Source organism: Mugil cephalus, chromosome 1, assembly GCF_022458985.1.
Source record: "Mugil cephalus isolate CIBA_MC_2020 chromosome 1, CIBA_Mcephalus_1.1, whole genome shotgun sequence".
In the NCBI taxonomy this organism is placed as follows: Eukaryota; Metazoa; Chordata; class Actinopteri; order Mugiliformes; family Mugilidae; genus Mugil; species Mugil cephalus.
The window spans coordinates 15,597,278-15,613,290 of NC_061770.1; the positions used below are offsets into that span (position 1 = coordinate 15,597,278).

The 16,013-nt window shown below is 44.0% G+C and overlaps 1 protein-coding gene across 1 annotated transcript in view; it reads left to right on the forward strand.

Moving 5' to 3' along the window:
• Positions 1 to 13,039: 13,039 nt before the first annotated feature.
• LOC125012122 (chemokine-like protein TAFA-2) overlaps positions 13,040 to 16,013 on the forward strand; it is a 75,718-nt gene continuing 72,744 nt past the window's right edge. The window contains exon 1 of the mRNA XM_047592259.1: positions 13,040 to 13,546. The gene's annotated coding sequence lies outside the window, so the exon portion shown is untranslated. The remainder of the gene's footprint in view (positions 13,547 to 16,013) is intronic.

Consider the following 16,013-nt stretch of genomic DNA (forward strand, 5'->3'; position numbering starts at 1 on the left):
ACTCCGTGTTGTTGTAACATTTCCTACATTTTCAGTATTTCTCCGTTTTTATTAACATATTGTGAAGGTGACCAATAATCACGACTTGAATCTTAAACGCTGTGTATTCAAGTATGGGATAATTCCCAACTGCACTTGAACGCAGCAGCAATGTCTTGGCCGTTTGAGATTCTACCGCCTGCACGCTATTGGCTGAGGATTTAACCGTTAAACGACTCCTCCCCCTTACGGTTAAAGACCAATGACATCATTTATTTAAAATGGTTCTATTATAATTATTATAATATAACAATAATAATTATTATTATCATCATTATTATTATTATTATTATTATTATTGTTGTTGTTATTAACAGCAACAACAATAATGATAATAACGTAATGTTATTGTTGTTATTCCTCCTTGTTGTGTAAGGAAATGGACTTTGACCCAAGTGCTTTTCTCCCACAGCGCAACAGGAAATCACACTAGAGGGATTTGAGCTTTTTAACATGCCATTCTCTCAATGAGGTCGTAAGTTCACTCACCCCAGAGTGCAGAACACTGTAAAAACACAACCGCAGCTCTGTGGTAAGATGAACGGTTCACGGGCTACAGTAGACATAGACAAGCACTCACACACTGAAGGCCAAACCAGAAAGTGTCATTGTATCCAAAGAAATATATCTAGCGGGCAGATTTTGTGATTTAATGTCAAAACAAAGAATTAGTTGTTGCAAGGCACAAACCACCAGCTTCAGCAGCATGCTGAATATGTGTGACTTCTCTGCATCCTGGCTCTTTGACAATAATTTGGACAGTCCTCTGCAGTTTCCATGGTAATGCCCACATACTAGTACTTTGAGATAAAACGGTGCACATTGGCACCTCCCAGTGCTACAGAGGTACTGATGCTATTTCTGTAAATTGTCAGGAAGGAGAGATCAGTGATGCGTAGTTACAGGGGAAAGATAAGGATAATTTTTGAGAAACCGTGCGTGTGGATTGATAACAACGTTGCACTCTGTTAGCTTCGTGCTATCCCTGCGCACGCCGCCATTTTGACGCTGTGCCCCACAGTTAATCGTCTGACTCCTTTAATTTAATGGTCCGCTCGCAATCGTCAATCTAGTGCTGGTAATTTAAAATGTTTTTGAACACAAACACGGTGCGTTTGAGTTTAAATGAGGGTTTTCGACTTCAGTGACATGTGACTAAATGTCATCAATCAGTTGTAATTCATCTTAACCTCAGACAGAGCCAGGAAGCTAACCCAGGAGGAGCGGATGCTGTCTGATTAGTCGAGGTCACTACATGAACAAGCTTCTGGCCCCAGTTTCACAAGGAGAGAAACACATCAGTAATCTGCAGTTACCCACAAATCTTCAAAAATATGCAGAACATATTAACATCACTGACAAGGCTATTAAAAACCTCCCCAAATGCAAGATGCAGTATCTGATAAACGATGCGTTGAGCCTAATATCACAAATCACAGAGTTATATAACAGTCTTTTGAAATCCTTGATAAGGATAAAAAATAATAAATAAATAACTATCTTTCCAAAAAGAAAACTTCCAAAAAAGGGAAACTTAAAAACAAGCATAACTGATTGAGTATAATAAAGTGAGCAAACCCAAATCATTCAATAAAATGAGATATTCAAGTCAGGTTGACCTTCCAGTGTGGGCTCAGTACGAAGTTTACAAGCGACCTTATTACCAACCACGCTGCTTAAAATAACTTTATCTGTGCATTGTTTGTGGCACTGAATGTATTTACTATTGATACTACTATCACCTACAATGTGACACCGGTGGTTGCTCAACTGCTGCATCGTAGGTTCCTTACTGTTGTATCAAACTGTGCGCAAAGACGACCGGCATCACAGTCAAATACCAACCAGCAATACAAACACTCCTCTTATTCACATTCAAGGGGTAAGCTTTAATGTGTGCAATGTCAAAAAACTAAACAAAAAGTCAAATGTCCAGCTGTACAGTTGTGGTGGATTCACATGTACAGCCGGACCACAGAACAATCCTCTGCCGGTGTCAATCTGAGGAAGGAGCTGCAGCTTTGTGACTGGTAAAGGAGAACATGTCAATCTGCAGGATTTAAAGGCTGCTGTCTTGCTCTTGAATGCGGATGCATTTGAAGCAACTGTGAACGCAACTAAGTCACGTGGTAGCAGATATTACGGTGACCTTGTTTCCAAACAGTTGCTGTTTACACAACCCGCAGATATGAGAAAGTCTATCACTCATTTAGAGACGTGTTTCTGTCCAGCTGGCGACTGCGAATCCAACATGCTTTACCTTTTCTCTCTCACAACTCCAGAGGGAAGTTGTGAGTTCCCTTGTTGCTAAACGCTTCAGCTGATATGTGTGGAGGTTGTGTTAGGCAGGTTTGAAGGGCTGACAATGACCAGAGACAGTAAAGAAAAACAAGACAGTAAAGTTAGACTAGACTGACGACATTGATTTGGTAAGAGATGCTGGTCATCATGAAGAGACAGACTGTGGTGATAATTCTTTGCAGGTTCCTCGCGATCTACCACTTTTTCATCGACACATTGTTTTCACATCATTTGATTCATTGATACTAGGAAAACATTGTTGACAGATGAGGGGGTTGGATAAATTGAAGTGTAGGACTGTATTGCCAATTGATGTTCGATTTTTTTTTTTAATTAAAAGGAAATTACAGGGCACTACAGTGTCATGTGTTGCATATAAATCTTTAAAAACAGAATCACCATCTAGGTGCTTTTCCTGCTAAACTGATTTTTATTGTACCAGAAGTTACACAAACAAAGACCTAACCTTCTCACAGATTTATTGATTGGGGCAATCCAGTATTGTGGTCAAGTAGGTAGAGCGGATTGTCCATGAATCAAAGGGTTAGCTGTTCGAGTGTGTCATATGCCAAAGTGTCCTTGAGCAAGACACTGAACCCCCAGTTGTTCCCAGTGCAACTGGCAGTGGTGTGTGAATGTGTGTGTGCTTGTGTGAGCGAATGGGTGGATGTGTCTCTGACTGTAAAAGCGCTCTGAGTACCTTTGGGTAGGTAGAAAAGCGCTATATAAGATGACCATTTACCATACCTTCTCTCTCGCGACATCAAAATATGAGTGAATGACACAAATGGCATTCCTCATTTTTTACTCACTGCTTGGATCAATGAACATCAAAATCAGTGAATTACTGAGTCACCCATCATGTCTGAAGAGTTTCACTCATGAGAAACTGTCCTCACTTCACCCGTCAACACGCCCGACTGCTTAAATATGTGGAAACAGTGACATCTTGTGGTGGTACATACACAATGCAGTCAGAATCCATTTCGCCGCCTATAAAAGAAAATATCCGAAGAATGCAGATGACAAGGAACAGGGAAGAATCACATCTGCCTCGATTAGATGCTGCTTCCATTGTTTTGTTTGGCTGTTGATGAAATCTTTAGACAACCACTCCAGGTGGTTGAAAGAATCAAGCCGACACCTGGGCACGATTTCATAATAAAATACGGTACGTTGTTGGCACATCACACTGTAGAAAAGTACGTTTCAATATTAAAGTCACAGGCGGAGACAATGAACACATAATTAGTAAAAACAGCCTTAGAATTTGTTAAAAAATGTATAAAATGTGAATATTCTCAGTCACAGTGAGAGATATATGTATATATTGTCATTTTGAAAAGAATCCGGGCTTTTTAAGCATTTTTCACAACTTTTGCCACAAGACTTAAGAAAATTCAGTACTGAAAACAACCATTAGATACGTCTTTACTCACCAAGAAATGGTCATAAACAGGCATCAGATCAGACAAGTCTCTTCATAACCTTGAAGAGAAGAAAAAAAAAATAATTTACTAACAGCTGAGAGAAAATGGTCTGATATTCTACAAAATGTCAAACAAATATTCCAAGTAAAAATTAGGAATTAAATATCTGAGGAAACATGACATGCAACCAAGGGGGGTCCCTACCTAATCTCTTCATCAGCAGATAATGTAATGAGCAGAGGTACATGGATTAAATATTTTTGTCTCTAATAAACTGTAATTAAATTGTAATGAAGTATGCTTCATCCTACATTCCTAAACTCCTCTTAAATTTTCTGTGGGAAAGTTAAGACAGTTTAGGGGTCTAACTTTTCCATTACTGTGCGTTCAGGTCTGACCACTAGAGGGTCCTCAAATCACACGGATGGCGATTTAACAACTCCCCTCTGGCTGCCTTTCCTTCTTCATGACTCCATAATCATTTTTCAATTTATATAAAAGTTGTTTTACGAGGACTAGCTAGAGGACAGCATTGAACCACCACTGCCTGTTATCACTGCTCATCCAACCCTTCAGAAGATAAGTTTAGGATTTCTTTCAGTGAGGCCAAATTCAAACAAATTAATATAATTTTCCCCAAAGACTACGTCTGCAACCAGCATCCTCATCTGCCTCCTCCTACTCATGCTCAGAGCTGACTCTTCTACAAAATGGTGCTATTAGTAGCGGGGAATGTGGGCTCACTTGTTCTCTCCTCTCCAAAGTGTCTTTTATCTTGGCTCCCTCTGGTGTCTTTTTCCTCAGTAAGCTGGAGTCGGTTGAGTAAAAGACACATCTGGGAGCGGAGAAAGAGTGAGTGAAAATCCCCCCTGCTGCCTCTCATAAAGAACGCTCCCAAATCGCAGCCAATGGCCGGCGTGGATTATCATTAATCATTAGTCGCTGTTGTCATCGGGGAGGGGGGAACCAGGAGGTCGGAGGGAAGAGGAAAGGGGTGAGCAGGTGGGAGAGCAGGAGTGAGGGAAGGCTGAGACGGATGAATGAATGCAGTGTAGTCCCACTGGCAGGGTACACAAACAGACTGAACTGCTTTCAGTGGCCGTGCTTTGCACAGTGATGCCTCTATAGACATAAATCTGTATGGACGGGATGCTGTGTGGCTGTCATGCAATTTATGTCTGTATGGATCTCAGATGGGGCACACTTATGTTTATTATTTATGAGAGCATCATCAGAAGGGAAGCAGCCACTCCCTCGTGTCCTGTAAAGGCATTTATTGGGATAAGAGAGTTGTGCTGTTGTAAAAAAGAGCAAAAGTTGGCCAAGATATCCAGCTGCCCAAATATGTAAAGCTAAAGGATTGCATCCATGCCTGTGTTTGTGTCAGACCTTCTTATCCAGCTTATGTACACTGAGCCACAGTGTAGCAGGGCGACTGAAGCAGCGATGGGTTAAGGGCACAGTATCTGCTAATACTTTTCAATGCAAGTGGAAGAACGGGCCTCTAAACCCTCGGGAACTCTGCGAGTCCCTCGTTCTCCTAACTGTACTACAGCGCACAGCATAAACCTGACAAATGCATCAGCAGAAAACTTTTCTCTCCAAAATTGAGCCCTTCCTCTCTGATCCCATCCTGATAAGAGCTAAAGCTGTTTATGAGATTTAGAGAAAGAAAGACAGGAAAGGCTGCGAGAGAGGAAGACAGAAAAACTGAGAATGTGAGAGGATTAAAAAAAAAAAAAAAAAGAGGGAGCGAGAGATATATATTCCTCTCCTTGAACTGGTAGCGTGGAACAACATAATCCCAGATTTTTATGGCCATTGTTTTTCCTAAAAAAGCTTTCGGATTACGAGTGGCTGTTGCATTATAGAGCCTGTATCTCACTGCGCCCTCCCCAGGCTATAGACATGGCCGTGTTGCTCAGACGAGTGGAGTCGAGAGGTCAAGATATGAAAAGTGTTAAGATATTTGAGTTTTCCTAAGTAGTGAAGATTAGACGTTTTCTAATAAACTGAAAATACACATTAAAAGAACACGCAACGCCCTCTCTTCTGCTTTCTTGGCCCTGTGGCAATAATAAAAGTCAGTGGATATCATACTGCAATTAAAAACGAGCCTTTGCCTGCACTGCAAGAAAGCCCCGTAAACATGTGCCATAACCGTCACCTTCCCCCCTGAATATTTTAAAAAGCCATGGAAACACGTCTCGTTACACCCTCTCCCGTTGCACCACGAGAGCTTTGCAGCTGGTGTGCACATCATCATCTATGTATGGGATAACTGACTCCCATCCACACATGGACATCTGATAAGTTTAAGGATCACTGTGGGTCCTCCTCTTGTTCCAGAGTGTGTAACAAAATACACAAAGGTTTGGACACACCTTCTCATTCAGTTCAGTGAGAAAGTGCGCCCAAACCTTCGACTGGATGTGTAGGTGTCACTGCATCTCTTGTCTGCAGTAACTCTACAGTTAGTGGAGTAAGACGATTGTCTGTTTTAGAATAAGAAATGAAATGACAGTGCATCTGTACGACCTTGACGTCACTATCAGCGTCTCATAGCATTGTTTTCAGATGCATTATGCATTAGGCAACTCAAAAAGAAATGCCAGTCAGTCAGAAATAGCATGAAGCCAGTGAAGATAGTGGAGCCTTTAGTAAAGACAGAGTGTAGGAGATGGTGTAGACCAAAAGCAGAGCCAAAGTAAGAATAATTACGTTTCCCAGGAGGATGGAAACATGCCTTTTGAAGAAAAATGTTGCTCTCTAACGGCAGGGTATTCAAATAGCTTGCCCTAAATTGACCAAACTTTTAAATGTGGGCAAATAAAAAGTCTGTAGTTAAAGGCAACCAACATAGAAAAGGGAGAGAATGTACTCGTATCTTGTCAAAATGCTTCTACATACCACCGGCTCCAAACATTCTTCTGTATGAGGACATAAAAGGAAATGAAGTTTATTTTATTTCTGCAGAGGACTTGCTTCCAAAATGTCCCTGCTGCACTCCTGTTGTGTCTGCGTTAGTGAACAGCCCGACAAGGTGACATAAGGATGTGTCACTTCGAGAACAGAGGAGAGCACAACATCACTCGGAGACAGAATTCGCTTCCTCCTTCGAGATGCGATGTGCGGGCCGACTGCAGTGTTTATCAAAGTCAGTTGGATGCGAGGAAGCGGCTGTCCGGGAAGTCTGAAAGCTGACCGAACCACTGAGCGAATCTGGATTTGTAGAGGAGATTGTGTTGACGCTTTGTGCAGGGACATGAACATCTTTAACCCCGCACTGGAGACTTGTCATGGGGCACCCTGCTTCAAGACCTGAAGGCCATCACTGACTCCTTCATGGACAGAGCCAACAGATCTGCAGACGGTGCATTAAACATGGTTCTCCACCTCATCCTCCACAACCACATGGATTTCCCAGACTTCATAGCGGACAGGAGGCAGCACATGAAGCCGGGAAACCTCCACCTCACAAATCAACAGTCTGTCAAGCTCCTGAAGTTCGCAGACGACACGCTCCGCAGTGGATTCATTTCTGCCAACAACGGTCATAAGCTTTAGGAGGAACGCAGAGTTACCCGCCCCCATCATCCTGGGTGACCTTCCGCTTCCTGGGAACCACCCAAACACAAGACCTCAATTTGGGCACTGCACACCAGCTCTCTAATTAAAAAGGCTCAGCAGAGGATGTACTTCCTGCAGCAGCTGTAGAAGCTGAACCTGCCAAAGGCGATGATGGAGCACTTCGTCACCTCCATCATCAAGTCTATCCTCACCTCCTCCATCACCATCTCGTACGCTGCTGCCACTGCCAAGGACAAAGCAGACGGGGGCGTATTACTCGCTCGACTGAGAGGGCGACTGGCTGCAATTTGCCTTCTCTTCAGGACCTGTACGCCCCCCCGGGCCCTGAGGTAGGAAAGGCAGGAAAGACTGCAGCTGATCCCTCTCACCCTGGACACATAACTCTTTGAGTCGCTCCCCTCTTGTAGGAGTTTGGGGTCTGTTCTTTCCAACGGCAACTAAATTGTAAAAAGATTCGATCATTCTGCAGCATGTAAAGGCCGTGACACGCCAAGCCGACAGTCTGTTATAGTTCTGCACTGTCACTGAGCATCTGTGTCCCAGTTTTGGGAGTGTGTGGCAAACTATTGCAACTACTATCAGCCCTGCAAGAGGATTTTCAGCAGGTTCAGCGTGTTCAATCGACGACTGTTAGCTTAGTGGACATATGCATGAAGACGTTTAGAGCATAGAGTTTAGCTTCTTCATCTCATATGAACATTTAAACACAGAAGTATTTTCACAACAACACACCATCTTGAAGGAGTAGCCTATAGACCAAATAATCAGGTTAATTCAGGAGAGGCCAATCAGCCACAACATTAAAATCACTGTCAGGAGAAGTAAATAACACTGAGCTGGCATTCATGTGGATGCTACTTAGACATGTACCACTAATCTAAAAAGGCCCATGTCCATTTTCTGATCGGTCACAATTGTTTTGGAGGCACAAGGGAAACCCACACAATACTAGGACTTGGTCATAATGTTATGCCTGATCGATGTATATGACAGTTTGTAGCTTTTTCTAGCTTCCTACCCTCCAAGTTAGCAGCAGTTCTTCTGACTAATACAAACTGCTACTCGCTGGTGTCTGTCTGTGTCGCTGTGACATGTTCAAGTGCAACTTTTTGTAGTAGCAGTGGTTACGTTCATTGATGATGATAAGAGACTGATGTTTCCCTTCAAAATTAGAGGACATGGAGGAGACCAAAAACAGAAGGAGATGTTTGCCAGGAGGAACTAATTATGTTGCTCTGTCTGTGCTTGATGTGTAAATAAGCAACTGTTTGTGTATATATGTGTTTGCGTACACATTCACCATACAATGTCACAGTTGCGTTTATGGTTTGTCACATCCCCCCCATGTGGTGAAACGAACAAACAAACAAAAAACTTTAATACTGTTTTATCCTCCCACTTTCTATCATCTTCTATAAGTTAAGAGTGAAGTTTCAACGGGGCAAGGAAAGCGTCACAGGTGTCCTTTTCTAAAGCAGCCTCCTGCAGCTCTCCCTGGAGGCTCTCCAGGTGCTGCCATAACATCTGTGAAATGCTGTCAGTCATATTGTCATGTTGCCGCGGAGACTGAGGTTCAACAGGCTACTGCGATCACATGCTAGCATCAGCTATCCTTCCCAGGAGAAGGCACGATCTGAAAAGCCAGCTTGACCTGTCACGAGAGGGTAAGTGGCTCAATTTTAACAGAAGCGGCGCCCGGGGGCGGAGGGGGAACGCTAGAGGTAATAACAAAGTGTGAAAATTACACAGTGATTTCACATCATTGTTCTTTTATTTCGATCCTACTTTATCGTCACAGCACACTTCTCAGGTAAGTGGATCACGCTGGATAGGTCACGCATACTAAGTGAACGGTTGGAAAAAAAAACTACATGTCATAGTGTGGCCATACGACTAATAATTCCAGTGAGTGGTCTTCTGAACTCCTTCCACTCACTTGCATGTTCAGTAAGTGACATTTAAAGTGAATGAACTGGACGGAAAGGGGATGATTATAAGGTGTGTCTAGGATGTCTGTAATGTAATTTTAATGGAGCTAACTGCAGTGTAGTTACCGCTAATGAGAGTCTCGAGCGAGACTCATCTAGCTATCCTGCTGCGATGCAGGGCCATCAATTAGGAATGAGGGCGGGGACTGGTCTTTCATGCTCATCGCGGCTTTGAAGGAATTAGTCTGTTTGAACAGTTACATCTTTGAGTGAAAGAAGGAAACAAGACTGACAAGAGGAGAGAGATTTGAGTTGGCAGACTGCGCCCTGCTGCTCTCTCAGATAAAATGGGCTTTGCCGAGGTCTTTCAACTCCACTGAGATAAGTGATATACTGTAACTTTCTTCACACCGCAGCTAAATCTAAGACGCGCTGCTGGACTCGAATGATTGCATCTACTGAACGGGTTTCGTTTTAATAAATGGCCGCGCAGATTGCGAGATATGGGGTGATCCAAGAAAATTCATCAGCGTACGTTTTCGTCTCGCACTAATTTTGGTGGAGGGAGCTGCATAACTGATTAGAGCTATACGTATGTATGAAATGAGTGTCCAGTTTTAATATATATATATATACATAAACTGTAGGTTCTTAGTCTTCCTAGAGGAGAAACCTGATTGATAGACACAAGAAGATCCACAGCAAGATAGGAGGGAAAGCAGGAACAAACATTAGTGAAGGATTGCATCAAAACAGATAACACAACAAGTAACAACATCAGCGACAGCTACACCTTCCAGCTGCTGTCTTTCATATGCTAATGCCGGTACTGCTTGCCTGCCAATGCAGCACGGAAGATAACGCGCGTACGTGCATGTGTGTTAATACAAAACGATGTGCTGCATGGTATCGCTAATAAGAGTCACCGGGCAGGGCTTTGAAACGAGCGCGCGAGCGCATACTGTGAGAAAAGCTGTTACGTTCACTATGTTGTTCTTACGTGAAATTAAATGCTGCACCTTACTGTAGCGTGTTGCAGCTTTTTTTTTTTCTTTCCTCACTGTCAGCAAAAATTCCATGAAAAAATCGAATCAACTCATCCAACTCACAGCTATTGATTACTGAGCCTGATATGCTGTACATTACTCCTTCACGGCTATTAAATGAGCCACAGCTCGTTTAATAGGATAACTTGCTCCTTCGTATCAGTGAGCATCAGCAGATCAGTTCATGTGTAGCCGGTTCCATGTACACAATATATGCAGCTATAACCCCGTCAGCCAATTACTTCAGGTACTCCAGGCTGAACGAATGCTAAACTATGCAGTTTAAGTTGATTGCGCAAATGTGGGTTAAAGCAACCGGTGTTAAAACAACCGACATTTAGGAGAGCAATTTGTCGTGGGTGCGTGAATAAGTGCATGTAAAATCTGGCTGAGGTGAGACTCATTAAGGCAAGAAAATGGAGGAGAAGCTTTGTAAAATGTTGTTAATGTTGTGAAACGGTCTATTTCAAACCAAACAATTATGTTTTCTCGACCTATCTAAGTTCCCTAAACGTAACCAAACCACAAAACACAAAAAATGAAATACATGAGTTGTAAGGCCATAAGTCATAAAGTATTGAGAGACAAACACACATGTGGTTTCGGTCTTTTCCAGGGATCTGTGAAGAACGAAATAAAATATAGACAAAAATCTCATTTAAAAATACCTATTTCAGTCACATCTGTCAAATGGCACACTCGACTATAATTAATTTCTCTGATGAGTATTAGTAGCACAGAGCCATGTGGCGAGCTCATAATATCTGTGAGGATTATCTCGCGGTTTTGGAGCATTTGTCTCCATTTCAGCTGTTCTAGTGAGCTGACCGAGGAAATGTTCGACAAACGAATGCGATTAGATATTTTGAGCTTTTATTATGTGGCGCACATTGCTGTGTGTGTGTGTGTGTGTGTGTGTGTGTGTGTGTGTGTGTATGTGCCTAACATAGGCTGCCCTACGTACACACAACATGGCCCTCTAAGGCCGTCATGTGATCTGTAAAGCTGCTCTCTAAGGGAACTGACTATCTATTCTGTGACAGAAATGCACCAAGGTCCTTGATTGGCACAAGTTAAATCCCTCTCTGTGTCACTGGGAGGCCACCAACTGGAGTGTGTGTGTGTGTGAAAGAGACAGAGTGTGTGTGTGTGTGTGTGTGTGGGTGGGTGAAGATGCATGTGTGTAAATGCCAAAGATCCCAAAGGAATTAGGTTGATTTTTGAGGGCTTCCAAGCAGCCCTGGGATTTTGCATGCACGCGTGTCTCTATTTGTTATCTTGCCGTGCACATGCTGAGTTTAACTGCGCTGCCAAAGACTAGTACAGAAGACAAATCCCATGGTTGGGTTGTCCAGGTTATTCGTGATTCAGCTGTGCTACTTGAGCAAAAAATAAACGGGAGGAGTGAAGGGTCAGAGGAAGAAGGAGAATGTTTGGGTGTGAAATGTAAAGGGATCAGAGATTATGAAATGAAAAGGGAGAGATTGGAACAAAGTAAAAAAAAAGGAGGAGGAGGAGGAGGAGATGAGAGGATAGAAGGGGAAGGTGTTAAGGTTCAAGGAGGACAGCAGAAAGGCGGAGAGAGATGAGTAATCTGAACTCTTTGTCAGAGTAACAGATTAGCTCACTGGGTGAAATGATAGATGACTGGCAGTGGGCCTCCTCACATGCACACGTGCACAATCACTCCCCCACTATGGATCAATTACCCTGTCATCCATGTGTGCGACCATACATCATCCCCTCGATTACATCTCGCACACATACGCCGGCTTGTATGCTGACTCCCGTGTATACTGCACACCGCTAGAACTTCACCAGGCGTTTGTGTGTGTAGTATTTTACAAGCAGGTTTCTCCACTGCCTGATTTCTGTGGCCTTAATACCTATTACTGTCTATCACACACACACACACACACACACACACACACACACCACACACACACACACACACACACACACACTAACACACACACTATACCATTGAGCCAGTGGGGCCACTTCCTCAAATGAACTGCACTGGCCAGAGTGACTGAGTCTGGATAAAGTCATTTGTTGTGAGTAAACTTCTTTGGGCAGCTTAGGTCATTTCAGGCAATGGGACACGGGAACACACACACACACACTCACACACACACACAATGTACACAGTGGCAGAGAGACAGGTCAGTTTGTCCGGCATTGTGTCGATCAACCTTTTGCTCCTGTTGGTGTAGTCTATGGGGAAATGCTTGGAGCTCTGCTAAAGTGAGTTCAATTTAATTTGAACTCCCCATAGTTGAGAGAAGGGGAGGGGGGCACACACACACACACGCACACACAGGCACGCACAAACATACACAGAGAAAATATTGTTTTGTCCTTCCTGAATTAAAGCAAACATTTCAGATTTCCCCTTGTCCAACATGCAGCCCCCCTAAGGGGCGCTGCCCACGCATCTGGAGCTGTGTAACTGTGTGTGTTTTGTGCTGATGCACTGGCCCGGGCCTCATCCTGTTTGACTGCCAGTCCACACTGACACTGACACACTATCACATATCCAACACGTCTTGGCTCAGCCCATATGGCCTTGTTCACATTAGTATCATTTACGTTTATTGCAATCGCCTCTCCAAGCAACTGCTGTTGCCCAGCACACCGCTGGGGGGCGCTGCTCCACTTCAGAGCCGACATTCAAGCCGCACACTCCATCTTCCAGGCGGACGAGGAGCCGGAGCGCAACAACAGTCTGCGCGACTCCTCGACCGCAGCGCACCTCTGTCCCGCTACTTGGCTTCTTTCTCATCACTTCTCTCAAAGAGGATAAATAAAAGGGATATTCTCAGTGCAAATCCAAAACCCCGATTTGGGTGTTCCTAGTTGGGCGTATCCTCTCTGTCGGTATGGCTTTATAACTTTCAGAAGAGGAGGAGGGGAGCGGAACTTTCAGGGGACCTTTTCTTGTGCCGGAGTAGTCACGGGGGCAGCGCGCTGGTTTTTACCTCAGAAGGTCACATCTGCCACCGGCTCCCCTTCCGTGTTACCTGGGGGCGGATGGTATGGTATAACTTTCCAGCTCCAACCGAAGGTGAGCGGCCGGCGCGAGAGAGTAGCCGTTTCACGGTAGCGGAGAGGGGATGCGAGCCTCTCCTCCGTCTCGGATAGAGGAGCGGCTATGAGGAGAGAGGTTCACCTGCTGGGCTAACAGAACAAGACCACACGGCACCAACAGGTATGGATCATAGGTTTTAACACCTGGATTGTTTTTTCTCCCTCATGCGCAGGCTTGGTTACTGTATGAAAAGTGAGCGTGATTAAAAGTAAATTACCGGCACGCCTGATGTAAATGCAGTCTACTGCATGTTTCTGAAAATCATTTACGCACGATTACACCTCATCAGTCCCATTTAAAGAAAAAGAGAATAATTTCATTTTTTTTTCAGCCTATCCTGGTCTGGTACCAGTTTTATTTACACGGTGGTGGTTTTACAGCAAAGACAAATGATTGCGGTTGTTTCAGGTGTTGCTCAGCCTATAGCGCCGTACCCTCCACCCCCCTCTCCTTCCTTCTCCCTCTCAGACACATGCACACCGGGGCACGCAGGTAGCAGTGCGCACATACGGACATATGTCGCCGGTTTCGGTGCGCTATTTTAGGCAGAGCCGGTGTTGAGCAGTTGTTTCCCCCCTTCTCCGTTCCTGTTGATGGATTCATTAGCCCGTGATATTTCAAAGTGTGCTAAATGAAGTGACGTGCGAGCCCTTATGATTCCCTCCCCCGTGGCGCACTATTAGGCCTGCTCCTCCGTCTCCTGAAATAGTTGCGCTCAGTAGAGATTCAGTTTGTCTTTACAATGCAGAAGCAGGATTTGTGCTGCTTTAAAATCTTAAAAAAACGAGAGGGTGTGTGCCCCGGTTCCAACACTTTGCGTCTTGGATCATCTGTGTACTGTTGGGGGCATCAATTTGGGATCAGAGCTGAGGCTGTGAGTTGTCGAAGATGTTGCATCAGCTACATTTACTTCGAGATATGTTAATCCAGACAAGACCTTTTAGCTGCAGACAAGCTGCTTTAATTTAAACAAAGAAGGTCAGCCCAACTGTGAATATATTTCTGACTCCCTCCTGCTCCGTCTGTCTCTCATCCTTTTGAGCAGCCTCTGTGAAGAACACAGCTGAGGCGAGGCAGAGGAGAGGAGCGAGGGAGTTACAAAATAAGGAGGAAGAGAACTGACAGCGAGAGATGACTGACAGGAGGAGAAAGACGCAGGGAGGTGGAGGGCAGAGCAGCGAGGGAGATCGGATTGGATTGCTGGGGTTTATGGGCGAGATACAGAAATAGATTAAAGGAAACAAATTGGTTGCTCCGAGGATGGCTCTCAAATGTATTTTTAATGTGGTCAAATATTAATATGAATCATCATATGCTGTTAACATCACCAGTTTATTCAATAAACACACTTGGTTCTCTGCTCACAATGTGATAGAGGGAGGAAATGGAGAGAACAGAAGGGAAAATGAGGACAGGGGAAAATTAAATTCACAGGAGGAGCAGAAAACAGCGTTCAGACTTTTATTTCAACTAATCCAGTAAATCTTGTGTTGTGCTACATAAGACCGTGCTGCGTAATTATATAATTGCAAATGTTACTTCGCATGTACTCGTATAGGAAACATTTAGTAACATCCTGCAACCGGCTGCACACCCGCTCCGATTACTTAAATGAATGAATTGCCATGTTGGACTAATCACATTAGATGTATTTCCTCCGATACGAGGCAGAACATTAAATCACATGAGCGACAGAGTGGATGACATGGTAAAGGAGATGTGTTTTCATGGTGCGCTCAGGCTTCCGGTGAAAATGCAAACCGGCTGCAAGTCAACAACAGATTGAGTTGTGACGCCGCGTGACACATAACAAATCAAAGATGAGCTGACCCCAACTTTCCTAAGCACTCCAGTGACTCAAGGAAGCATCAGCCGATCACATGCATTTGTTTCACTAGTTCCCCTAGGTTTTCTGCCCACATACGTACACTGTGTCTAGAAAATAGAAGAAAATCAAACAGAGCCGGTAGGAAGCAGTTGTGAGACAGGGGTCGGTTTTAGGTTTAAAGTTATATTAAGTTTAGTTTAAAGCGTGCAGGTCTCTGGTTATTCATGCTACGGGAACACAAATCTGTTATCACAATCACATTGTGAGGACTGAACTCAGTTGTGTGTGTGTGTGTGTGTGTGTGTGCGTACATGTACATATGTAAATGTGTAAGTGTGAGCTGTTTGTTTAGTGTGTTATGTCTTTATTAGTAGAAAGATGAGAGATGATGTGAAACCACTGGGACACACTAGTATGATTGTTTTAGGATATATCAGGCAGAACATTATGACCACCTTCCTAATATTGTGTAGGTTTCCCTTGTGCCTCCAGAACAGTTGTGACTCATCAGAGATTAGACATGGGCCTTCTGATGGTGTCCTGTGGCGCCTGGCAACAGGATGTTGTTAGTGGGGGCCTTTGTGTCCTATGGGTTGAGGGGAGGGGCCTCTGTGGAGCATCCCACAGATAATTGATCGGTGAATTTGTAGGCCAGGTCGACACCTTTTTTGAGTAGTTCCTAAACTGTTTTTGTGTGTGTCTGTGTCAGGCTGCATCCTGCTGGGGATGGCCATCAAGGAGTGTCATTGCTATGGGGTG